The 13137-nt window shown below is 38.0% G+C and overlaps 1 pseudogene; it reads left to right on the top strand.

Annotated features, from left to right (window-relative positions):
• The first annotated feature begins 10267 nt into the window (after nucleotides 1-10267).
• On the top strand, nucleotides 10268-12092 carry LOC132169616 (pentatricopeptide repeat-containing protein At2g17525, mitochondrial-like; annotated as a pseudogene).
• Nucleotides 12093-13137: the final 1045 nt, after the last annotated feature.

Raw genomic sequence — 13137 nt, 5'->3', positions numbered from 1 at the left:
AGGTTTTGTTTTGTTTTGTTTTTTTTAAACCAGCTCTTATGCTTAGGTTTGGATTAAAGTGTGCTCTTTTTTTTTTAAAAAAAAAAAACAAAAACAAAACAAAAAAGCAATATATTGAGTAAAAAAAAAGAAAGTAAAATCACTAAAAACCTTATTTAAAGAAGAGAAATGCTTGACTTCATTAAAAAATTCATATTTTGACCATTTTAATTCTAAGTGGCATTGCCCATTTTAAAATTAATAGATTTTAAACAATAAATTAATAGATTTCTGGAAAATGGGTCATGCCAGCTATGATTAAAATGGCAAAAAAATGAACTTTTTAATGAAGCTAAGCATCTCTCTTTAAAGAATGCAAGCAATTTTTTTTTTTTTTATTATTATTTTTTAATAGTAGAGCAACTACATGAGATTCTCCCTTATCTTCACCGTTTTTGTTATATATATTAAAAAAAATAAAAAAAAATCCGCTTTAGGGGCATTAAAATTTATGACTCATCTACATCGATTACTTTCTAATGGTGCATAGGGTGATCAAACTATTCTAAGTGTGGTCATCCTCACGCCTTATTAATCCTATTGGAATGTAATAATTAAATTAATTTCCATATGGTAAATATGATAAGAAACACATGAAAGGGTAACATATAGTCTCATTCATTGATAACACGAGCATAAAGCTCAAACAATGCAGAACGAAGTTCTGAAGCAACAATAGCCGAAACTACAAGGTTACAAGTGTCAACGATGATGTATTACAATCCAAAATTTAACAATCCATTAACCCATGACTAGACATCAATTTAAATAACAGATCTGCACCAGACAAACTCATACAAATGCATAGGTAACTCTTATTCCTTGGTGAGAGGAGAAAACTCCTATGCCGAAACTCATCCTCTTCGACCCGAAAGCCAGAATAACGTTCACATTCACAACTCAAAGGTCCAACCAAAGCTAATAACCCGAAGGTGGCAGATCGATAGAGAGAGGACAAAGCCTTATTACAAACAAACAATAGGGAAATAAAACAGGAAGGAAAAGAACAATTACATGGAAAAAACGGAAATACAACCAAAGGAAGCCAACAATACTAGGAAATAAACAAAACATGAAATAGCACACGCTTCGCAGATGACATCAGCCGGAAGAAAAGCCGATTGCGCATTCACCGAAAAATAGAAAACGAAAGGGGTCAGGTGTTGGAAGCTCGTCACGGTGGGGACACGGGAAAAGGCCCAGTAGTTGACTGTGGGCAGCAAAGAAGGCGCGTAGGAGATCGGCGGCATACTCAAAAGGGGAGGTTTGAGTGAATCCCCAAGAACAGCACCCACAAAGTACCAAACATAAGCAAAAACCACAGCAACAACAAATATAGAAAGAAACAAAAACAACACAGACAAAAACAAGAAAAACAATAAACCCAACACAAGTACCACGTCGGAGGGGAGGTTGCTGGGGGAAAATTGGCTGGAACGCGAGGAAACAGCCACGGCAGGAGGCGATGGACCCGGACAGAGCCAGGGAGAATCGGAGATGGGGCTCGCGACGACGTGGGACCGGCAATGGAGGGGAGATTGGGGGCTGGCTAGCCAATCCAAAAAAACCTAAATAAAAAAAGGGTGAAGAAGAAAGGGGAGGAAGAAAACGCTCAAAAAACTAGGGACATCATGTAAATAGGCTAGCTCTCGACGAAAAATAGGGGGAGGGGGAGGGGAAGAATAGGGGTTCTCCCCCTCCCGACGACGCTCTCTGCTATAGATGAAACCCTAAGAAACACAACTCTTGGTCAAGAGTTGTGACCAAGAGTTGTGATGATGATTTTATAAATAGAGTCCCATGAGAACACTTTTAGGTATCAATACACATTGTACATTTGTTCTCATATTCTCTTAGTTTCCATTGGATTTCCACCCTAACGGGAGAAATCATTCCTGAAGATCATTCTACAAAAATTTACACTTTCAAAAATTTAACTAAACCAAACAAGGAGACAATAAATAACAAATAGCAGTAAAGCAACCCCAAACCCATATATAGCAAAACCCACAAAAAGATCAAAATAAACAATGAAAATTGACAAAGAGCTCAAAAGAGAAATACCAGTTCAATAGTGTTATCCTACTTGATAGTTTTTCTCAGATTCTCCCTTAGAAATACCAGTTGCCGTCCGAAATATCTGCAAAATGTCAAAGCTTTTTGGTGGTGTTTCTTTTTTCCTCGCTAAAGAGATGAAAAAAAGAAGAAGCAAGCCTTTGGAGGGATCCCATTTTCCCCTTTCCCACCTTGAAAAAAAAAAAAAGGGTCCTTTGGAGGGATTTTTTTTTTTTTAGCCTCAGGAATATGCCATCCGCTAAATAGTAGGTGTCTTACTCTAAGCACTTAGATATATTCAATAGATTCAATAGATGAGATTTGTAAAAAAAAACTGGCTGGCAATTTGTAAGGTATTGTTGGGGATCTTGATCAAGGAGCGTGATCCCTATTCATTTTTAGGGGTATACAATCAGAGCAGTCATTAACAACAAATAATTGCTAACAACTGCTAATCGTAACCTAATAACAGCCTAGGTTAGTTGCGGTTTTAAAAATTGACGAAAGTATAGGTTCGTTTGGTATTGCGATTTCAATAAGTACGATTTTAAAAATTAGGTTTTTTAATTTGCTATTTTTTAAATCGCAAAGATGTTTGATAAAACATGTTAAAAAGTTTTTTTTATTTAATATTTGTTATGTGAAATCATGATTTTGATTTAAATTCGCGCTTTTTCAAATAAGCATTCTCTAGCCTGCTTATAAAAATCAAATATTTATTTATTTATTTTAAATTAAGTGTTTTTTAAATTACAATGCCAAACTCTTTACGTTTTGTGATATCTTTTAAAAACGCAGATTATTCTTATGAAATCCCTTCTTTACAAATTCTATTATTCGAATTAATTTTACTTTTCTCTGGTTAAAATTCTTCTTTAGAGAATATCTTCAATGTGGACGTTGCACAAAAGGTGACTTTTGTCCAACCCACTCAGTAAATGACAAATCAACATGTTGCAAATTAGAAAATAGGTTTGGGTACACTGGATTATAATCCCTTCATAAATCAAAACAAACAAAACCAAACCTTCACCAAACTAAGCTCGACGATTTTTGCTGCAACAAGCCTTCTCTACCTAGCCCACGCCGCCCAACCTGCGCTGCTCTTCCCCGCACAATCACAATTTCAGACCAATCACAATTTCAGACAATTTCAGACCAAACAAAAAACAATAAAATGCCGGTGGATTGGGCGTGGTGCCTGTGGCTGGGCGGGCTGGGTGTTTGAAGCCGGCGTGGGATTTTTGAATCCGGTTGCGGCATTCTGGCGTGGTTTGAGCGTTAAATCAACTTATCGGCGGCGTTCCGGTGTGGGTTGCTGCGTGCTGGCGTGGGTTAGGCGTTAAATCAACTTACTGGTGAATTGGGTGTGGTGCCGGTTGCTGGGCAGGCTGGGTGTGGGTTGGGAGGGGTGCCGGTGGGCTGGGTGTGGTGTCGGCGGTGGGATGGGCGTGTTGGCGGTTGGGCATGAAGGACGGTGAACTGGGTTGAGCGTGAAGTATTGTTCTTTGTTGGTTTTGATTTATGATGAATTGATGTATAATCAGATGTAGGCATACCTATTTTCTAATTTGCTACATGTTGAGTTGTCATTCATTGTGTTGGTTGCACAAAACGTCGACACAGAAGATGCACTCTTTTCTTTCTCTAACATTTCTCTTCTTCTTTCTCAAGCGCAGGCAATGATCACTCAACACCCACTATAGAGACAAAACCACTCAAGTGCTAGAAAGACGAGACTCATAAATAGGGGTGTAAGCGAGCTCATACAACTCGCCAGCTCGCTCGATACCCGCTCGGTTAAGCTCAACCCGAACTCGAGCTTGACACTATACAAGCCCGATCGTTACTGTTGAAACCCGCTTGATTAGTTAGTGATACAAACCCGGCTCGCTCGATCAAACTCGACGGGGACTTGTGAGCTCGACTCATTTAAGACTCGAATCGGCTCGTTAGCACGACTCGTTAGCTCGTTCATATATATATGTTACAAAAAAATAGTTATATATATATATAGGGAAAAATATAAAAAAGCCCCCCAAACTACCAGCCGTTTTCGATTTAGCCCACTGATGTTTCAAAAGTCATAAAGTAGCCTCCTAAACTACCAATCAATTGTAATTTGGCCACTCCGTTAGTCAACACTGTCAAATTGGATGGAAAATGCAAAACGACATCGTTTTGGAATGTTAAGTTACTAAAATGCCCTTTTGAAAAAAAAATCAATTAAAAAAATGCCCACAAAACGACGTGGTTTTGAGAAAAATAAAATAAAAAATTAATTAAAAAACGGTGCCCCGCAAGCTCCGGCCTCGCCTAGCCTCTCCGGCGAACCGGCACCCCACGAGCACCGGCCTCACCTCGCAACCCGAACCAGCTTCCTCTCTGCTTCCTCGAGTTTTCCAGAACAAGATGAAGGAGAGAGAGAGATTTTCGCACTTTCAAATTTGTTTCTTTGGATTTTGATTTTCACATCGATTTTCCCGGCACATTTTTGGGAAAAATCGCAGGTTTAAGTTTCCTTTGAATATTTTGTTTTTTTGGGCAGAGAAAATCTATAGAGCTAGTTGACTCCATTTTTGTTGAAGAGATCTATTCTATAGCTTTGATAGGTTGTAGGTTTTTGGGTCGCAACCGGTTCTTTTCGCCGGGCTGTCGATCTTTGTGTGGTTTTCTTCAAGTGTAAGATTAATGGGTTCGATTTTTTCTTGTTTGAGACGCCATTGACTGTATGAAGAAAAAGAAAAAAAAAGTTGAAGTTCCTTTCTCTTTCTTGTGAGACTTGGAATTGTACTGTTCTCTTTCTCCTTGCGTGTGTTTTTTGCTGGGATTAGAATCGTGTAATGCTGAGGTCAAAGGTTCATAAAACTGGTTTGAAAACCTTTGTCTCAATTGGGTGTGTCTGGTTTTCGACACAGATTGCTAGGAATCAAAGTTTATGCAGATCTGAATCAATGTCAGCCTAGCCTCGCAACCCCAACTCAGGGTCGCCGACCATCTACAGTTCTCGCCTCAGGGCTGTCAGCACTTCTATCTCCATTGAACCACCGTTTTTTTAATTAATTTTTTATTTTTTATTTTCTCGGGCTTTTCTAAATTGATTTTTTTTTTCCCTCAAAATGGCATTTTAGTAACTTAACCTTTCAAAACGACGTCGTTTTGCATTTTCCATCCAATTTGACTGTGTTGACTAACAGAGTGGCCAAATTGTAACTGATTGGTAGTTTGTGGGGCTACTTTATGACTTTTGGAACATCAGGGGGCTAAATCGAAAACGGCTGGTAGTTTGGGAGGCTTTTTTATATTTTTCCCTATATATATATATGTATGTTAGTAATTAAATAATATATGTTATATGAATTATTTAATATTTATGTGTATGTATTAGTTGACATACTAACTAGTTAGATCATAAATGAACATATTATCTAGTTAATTAATATATATGAAGTAAATATAATTAAGTACATGTTACTCAATACTTCTATGTATAATACTTTTTTTATTATACATGTGTGTGTTATATATTAGTATTAACATACTAACTAGTAATTAGTTAGTTAATAAACTGAAATATTATCTAAGTTAATATATATTAAATTACTAACTTAGTATAATTAACTATAGGTTATTTTGACAAACAAAAAAATTTATATGTTACTTAATATTTGTATGAGTATTATATATATGAATATATAATATACATACTTGTTAGTTAATACATACTAACTTAGTATTACTATTAAGTTAAGTGTTAGATCACATTATCTAAAGGTTATAAGAATTGTACATGACATAAGTCATAAGTATACAAACCCATACTAATACAATAATTGAGTACCCAAAGGCAGAGACTTACTAACTAGTTAGTTAATAAACTAACATATTAACTAAGTTAATATATTAAATTACTAACCTAGTATAATTTACTATAGGTTATTTTGACAAAAACAAATCATATGTTACTTAATATTTGTATATATGTATATGTGTGTGTGTGTATATGAATATATATTATACATACTTGTTAGTTAATATATACTAAATTAGTATTGCTAAATAAGTTAGCTATTTTCAAAAAACAAAAACAAAATCAAAAACAATGATACGATGATATCATTGATATGTATTATCATTCTAATTACATATCAATTAAGTATGACCTAGTGTAATTAGAATGATAATACACATGAACATGATCTAACATTAATTAGAATAACGGACTTGATTTTCGGTCGGTTTTTGGTTTTCTTATGGTTCATTTTCTGAGAGCAAACCATAGACCAATGACGGAGGAGTTATCAAGCAGAAAGAAGAATTGTCACTATGGTAAAGACAACGAAGTGGATTGTGATTGATAAAGTACTAGTAGCGAAGATAATAATAAAAAAAAAATTAAAAAATTAAAAAAAAAAAAAAAAGATAGGGAATCAAGGACCTAGAAGCGGATAGAGACATGATTCGTCAGAATTTGTTATGGATCTGAAACTGATTGAGACGATGACTTTTCATAGATATTGTCTTATAATAGCCCGATAGGTTATTATGTATGTTATAGACAATATTTGAGTTGTGAAGATTCCAAAAAAAATTAATATACAAGCAAGTATTAACATACTAAATAGTAAATACTAACTATAGTTAAGTGTTACATCACATGATTTAAAGATTATGTGAATTGTTAGATCATATGATCATATATATATCAAAAATTAAGTGATTAATATTAGAATCAACAATGTATTTAGAGATATATGCTATTGTTATGTTTAGAATGTTATGCTCCGGATATCTATTTTTGGATGAATGAAGATTAGTAGATTACAATGTTTATAAAAAAAAATGTTTGTTTTTTTTTTTTTTTTTTGGAAAGATAGGTCGCATCTTATTATTTAAGCAGAAGCTTGTTCAGCAATGACAACTTCATGAATACATTGGGGATACCCCCTTATCCATAGACGGTCTGCACTAGCTTCTATAGCATATTTAGCTAAGAGGTGGGCTGAGACATTAGCCTGTCTGCGGACATGGTTAACTCGCCATTCCAGCAAGGGTTGGCAGTTTGCTCGGGCTTCTTCTATCACCATCCCATATCGTCCTCTCCAGTTGTCTTCTCGTCGTAGTGCCTGAACCACTTCTAATGCATCGCCTTCAAGTATTAATCTCCTTATACCCATGGAACGACCAACTTCTGTTGCATGCCATGCAGCTATAGCTTCCGCTGAGGCCGGATCTGTGGTAGCTGACTTGGACGTGCAGAAGGATGCTAGTACCGTTCCGGCATGATCCCGTAGAATGACTCCCACTCCGATACGATTCGTTGCTTTTGATATAGAGGCATCCCAATTTATTTTGCAAAAATCAGTAGGTGGCTTCTCCCATTTCTTAATGTTCCGCGTGGTAGCTGCCTGGCTTGTGTCCCTGCTTTTCATCTGCTCCACCAATTCATAGCTTGCCATTTGCTCTTTTGCTTGTCGTAGAATCATTGCTGGTGTATGAAACTCACCCCCATGAATAAATTGATTCCTTCTGAACCAGATTTGGCGGGCTACTGTAACAAATAGTTGAAAATCTGCTTCACCTAGTCGTCCCTTCATCTTCCAGACCACGTCCGTAAATGAAGCGTCATCACTGGTGGATTTCTGGATAGCAATAGGACATTCCAGCCAAACATCCCTTGCTGATTGGCAACTCCACAAAATATGACTCACCGATTCTACATATAAACCGCAAATAGGGCATAGTGAATCAGAAATGATGTGTCGCCGCTGTAGGTTCTCTCGTGTAGGGAGAATATTTTGGCAAGCCCGCCAAAAAAACATCTGCAATGCCTTCGATCCCCTGAATTTCCATATGGATCTCCATAGCTCTTTATTTGATTGCATGTTTGACGAGGAGCCCTGTTCTCTGTCCAATCCACTCTTTGCTAAATGATAGCCACTACGAACAGAATAATCACAATTTTTAGTAGCTCCCCACACCAGCTGGTCTGGCCGATTACCAGGACAAATGGCCAAGCTACAAATTCTGTCCACTTCCAGGGGAGAGAAATTTTCTTTGAGAAGCTGCACATTCCACCACCGCTTTTCTGGGTCAATGAGCTCACAAACTCGTGCATTTCTAGGGAAGGAAATATTGGGTGATTGAATCCGATTAGTAGAAGTTGAAGGGATCCATCTATCCTCCCATATTCTTATGGACTTGCCATCTCCAACCCGCCACAGCACACCTTCCTTAAGAATATCTCTAGCTTTCCATATGCTTCGCCAAGCATATGAGGGATTTCTCCCTAGATTGGACTCCAAAAAAGAGCAATCCGGAAAATATTTCGCCTTACTTATTCTTCCAGCTAGTGACTCTGAATTTTGCATTAGTCGCCACCCTTGTTTGGCGAGAAGAGCTTGATTAAAGACTTCTATATCCCGAAAACCCAAACCTCCTTCGTCTTTGGATAGGCTCATTTTTCCCCAACTCATCCAAGCAACCCGTGATAAGTTTTCCTTAAAACCCCACCAAAATCTTCCCATCATCGAATTAATTATGCGGCACAAAGTCTTGGGAATCTGAAAGAGGCTCATGGTGTAGGTAGGTATGGCTTGGATAACTGCCTTTAGCATTACTTCCCTTCCGGCTTGTGAAAGAAAATTTTCCTTCCATCCTTGGAGTCGGTCCCAAATTCGCCCTTGAATACTTTGGAAAGCCCGAGTTCTAGATCGGCCAATGAGAGCCGGGAGCCCCAAATACTTTTCAAAGCATTGAGTTGATCTAAGTCCGGTCACCTCCAACAATTGCTCACGAACCTCCATATTGGTATTCTTGCTAAAGAAAATTGAGGTCTTCTCCATATTGATCTTTTGCCCCGAAGCTCGCTCATAAATTCCAAGGATCTCCTGAATTTTTTGCCATTCCATAACATTAGCCCTGCTAAAGAGCAGACTATCATCAGCGAAAAATAAATGATTTATACGATGCCCTCCTCTGGATATAGCTAGACCCGTCAATTCATTGTTCATTTCAGCCCTCCTCAACAGTGTGCTAAGCCCCTCCGCACAAAGAATAAAAAGATAAGGTGATAAAGGGTCACCTTGTCTAATTCCTCGAGTGGGTTTTATGCAACCATGGGGCTGCCCGTTAACTATCACCGAATAAGACACGGTGATAGTTTATATTTTATATCACCGAATACTACATTTGTTACAATCACAAATGTAGTATTATCTTTATAATTTATATTTTATATCATATGAATTATCATTTGAATTTAGTCACATTATCATATGGTCTAATATTTCGCCATATGAACATATAATTACCAGTTAAGTAAGTTAGCAATCAATGCATACTAAATAACTAAACGAACTCACAAAAAAAAAGAAAGAAAAGAGTAACTAGACGGAATTAAAAAAGAAAAAGTAACTAAATGGTTTCTGTCGACAAAAGGCCAGTTTGACGCTCACATGATCACATCTTCCCAAAAGCTTCACATGATCACATATTCCCAAAAGGCCAATTTATCGTTAGATCTAAGCATTTAATCCTTGCCGTTCATTCTTGCATCTTATGATCTTATCTTTAGACTTTAGCATCATTAGTTGCTTTCTCCAGCTTTGTACTTTGCTCTTACACGGCGCAAAACCCACCCCACTGCACATCTCGTTCTCACTTGAGTCTCTTCTCCTGGACCCCTCATCGCCGAACTGCCATCGCCGTTAACTTCGCCACCGAGATGCATCTTCGCCGTTACGCATCATCTCGTTCAGGGTTGGTTGCATCATGGCTGTCTCACATCAAGAGTGGATTTCTTAGAAAAAAATGTTCTACCTCCTCAATGATTCGGATTTCTTCTTCTTATTTTTAATTTTTTTTTTTTTTTTTTTTCAGTCATTCTGTTTTCTGTGGGGTGCTTATGGGGGGCGACATTCCAGCCTTGTCTAGTACTCGAGCCAAGCGAGCCGAGTACTCGATAAGGCACCCAGCTTGACCGATAGGCAAGCTCGAGTTCGAGTTCGCACACTATTTTTTTCTTCGCGGGTCGAGCCGAGCTAGGATTTAGGTACCTGACTAAAGCTCGGCTCGAGCTCGAGTAAAGTGTGAACAAGCCGATCCTGAACATACCCAACTCGCCCGAACTCGGCTCTATTACAGCCTTACTCGTAAAAGAACGCACTTCTCCATGCCCAAAATCTCTAACTCTTCAATTCTTGCAAGCTTCTCCACTGAAGCGTATCAAAGCTTTCTTCTTCTCGGCCGAAAATCAAAACCCATTTCATTCGCATCCCCATTCTCATCCTCCTCCTCCACATCACCATATCCTGTTCCAACCCAGCAGCAGATTGTGCATTTGATACTAAACCAGAAATCGGCCTCCCAAGCCCTCGAAACCTTCAGATGGGCCTTCAAACTCCCCAACTTCACCCACTCTCAGTCCACCTACCGTGCTTTAATACGCAATCTATGTGCTTTCCATCGCTTTGATACTGTACAGGATCTGCTCGACGAAATGCCCAACTCAACCGGGTCACCCCCAGATGACGACATTTTCGTTACTATCATCCGTGGTCTCGGGCGGGCGAGTATGGTTAAGCAAGTGATCAAAGTGGTTGACTTGGTTTCTCGGTTTGAAAAGAAACCGTCTTTGAAGATTTTCAATTCAATACTAAATGTTCTTGTCAGGGACGATATTGATTTGGCTAGAGCGTTTTATAGGAAGAGAATGATGGGGTGTGGTGTTGAAGGCGATAATTACACTTTCGGGATCTTAATGAAAGGGCTTTGCTTGACTGACAGGATTGGCGATGGCTTTAAGCTTTTGCAAGTGATGAAGTCTAGGGGAATTACACCAAATACCGTGATTTATAACACATTACTTCATGCACTTTGCAGGAATGGGAAAACTGGGAGAGCAAGGAGCTTGATGAATGAAATGAAGGAACCTAATGATGTGCTTCAGTTTTGGGTTTGTGCCAAATATTATTACAGTAACTAAGGTGCTGGAACTTCTTTGCAATGTTGGTCGTGTAACTGAGGCTGTTGAGATTTTGGAGAGATTGGAGACTAAGGGAGGTGTGATAGACATTGTGGAATATAATACTTTGATAAAGGGTTTTTGTAGATTAGGGAAAATGAAAGTTGGGTTTTCCTTCCTGACGAAGATGGAGAGGAAGGGCTGCCTTCCAAATGTAGACACCTACAACATTTTAATCTCTGGATTTTGTGAGCAAAGGATGTTGGATTTGGCTCTTGATCTGTTTAAAGAGATGAAAACAGAAGGGATTAACTGGAATTTTGTTACATACGACACACTAATCAAGGCTTTGTGTTCAGGAGGTAGGATGGAAGATGGGTTTAAGATTTTGGAACTAATGGAGGAGAGTAAGGGGGGTTGTGGGAGGCAGATTAGTCCTTATAACAATGTGTTATATGGTCTATACAAGGAAAATCAGTTGGATGAAGCACTAGCATTTTTGAAAATGATGGGGAAGTTATTTCTTAGAGCTATTGGTAGGAGCATGAGTATTTTAGCCTTTTGTGCAGATGGCGCCATTGAGGATGCAAAGAAGGTTTTTGATCAGATGCTTGGAGAAGGGGGAGTTCCAAGTGTTCTTGTTTATGATTATTTAATCCATGGATTTTGCCAACAAGGATGTGTGCGTGAAGCGTTTGAACTGGTGAATGAGATGGTTCATCTTGGTTATTTTCCGCTTGCATCAACATTCAATGCCCTGATCATTGAATTTTGCAGGCAGAGGAAAGTTAGCAGTGTTTTGAAGCTCATGGATGACATGGTTGGGAGGGGTTGCATTCTGGATATAACAAGTTATAATCCCTTGATTGATGCTCTATGTAAGAAGGGAGATTTTCAGAAGGCTTTGGAGCTCCTTTCACATATGGTAGAAATGGGGATCCTCCCTGATTCTTCATCATGGAATTCATTGTTTTTTTGTCTTTGCCAAGAAACTAGCAATAACATGTTCCGAGTAACTGATCACCTATTGTAGCAAATTGCTCAGAAGTGAATTTATTTATGGGTTTTGCATATATTCCAAGACTATGGGTGTGTGTGTGAGAGAGAGAGGGAGAGTAGTGAGTGAGTGGATTTTGCATATTATATATACCCAGTCAGGAAATTATTACAAAATTATGCACTACTAGAAATGATTACAAAATTAGTAGAAAATCCAAACATAAGTAAGGGTTAAAACAATTGCACTATTCTTAAGGTAGTGACTATCTTAGATCACTTGTCTAAGAAACAAAATATGACCCTCCTACAAAACAAACAATAATGCTATAGTTCATCTTCAATGTTAATGCCATCACCTCTTTGGGAAAAGAAGCAATGAATAATTAAAAAGAAAAACAATAGATGCTTTTCTATACATCATTTTCACTTTTTCATTGGAAAAAATATTCCACCAAAACGACAGTAAATGAGTCACAAGCAAGTGAGGCAGAACAAAAGCAAAAGAAGAAAATAAACATTTAAGGATATGTTTGGAAAATTATTTAAAAAAAAATTGTTTTCGCTTTTTAAATGCTCAAAATTCTTCTCATATATAAGTTATCCAAACGGGTTTTTAAATGTAATTCCCATCACTAGCACACTTTTCAAAATAACTCACAAAACGGTTTTCAAAATCAAAACAATTTTCACAATATTTTTTTAAAAATAAAACATAGAACACTTATAAAAAAATATTCACTATGAATGTCCGGCAGCCCTGTTGTGATCACCATTAACTTCTGATAATCCCGTGGTGACCACAAACCTACAAGAACTTTCGCCAGCTTGAGCTGTTACTTTGAACTTTTTGCGATTTTGTGGTGGTTACCATAAACTTTTGATAGCCTTATGGTAGCCACAATGAACGCCTGTGACTGCCATGAACTTTTGGAGATTCTATAGTGACCACTATAAACATTTGGCGGCCCTATGGTAGCTACTATGAACTTTTGGCAACCTCGTCATGGCCGCTGAGAACATGTGACATGAACACTGTAATGGTTGCTTGATGGCAGCCACCAGGCCCACCACCATTGAGC

Source organism: Corylus avellana, chromosome ca2 (genome assembly GCF_901000735.1).
Source record: "Corylus avellana chromosome ca2, CavTom2PMs-1.0".
Taxonomy (NCBI): domain Eukaryota; kingdom Viridiplantae; phylum Streptophyta; class Magnoliopsida; order Fagales; family Betulaceae; genus Corylus; species Corylus avellana.
Note: the sequence above shows the minus strand (reverse complement) of the source record. Positions and strands in the feature narration are given on the sequence as shown.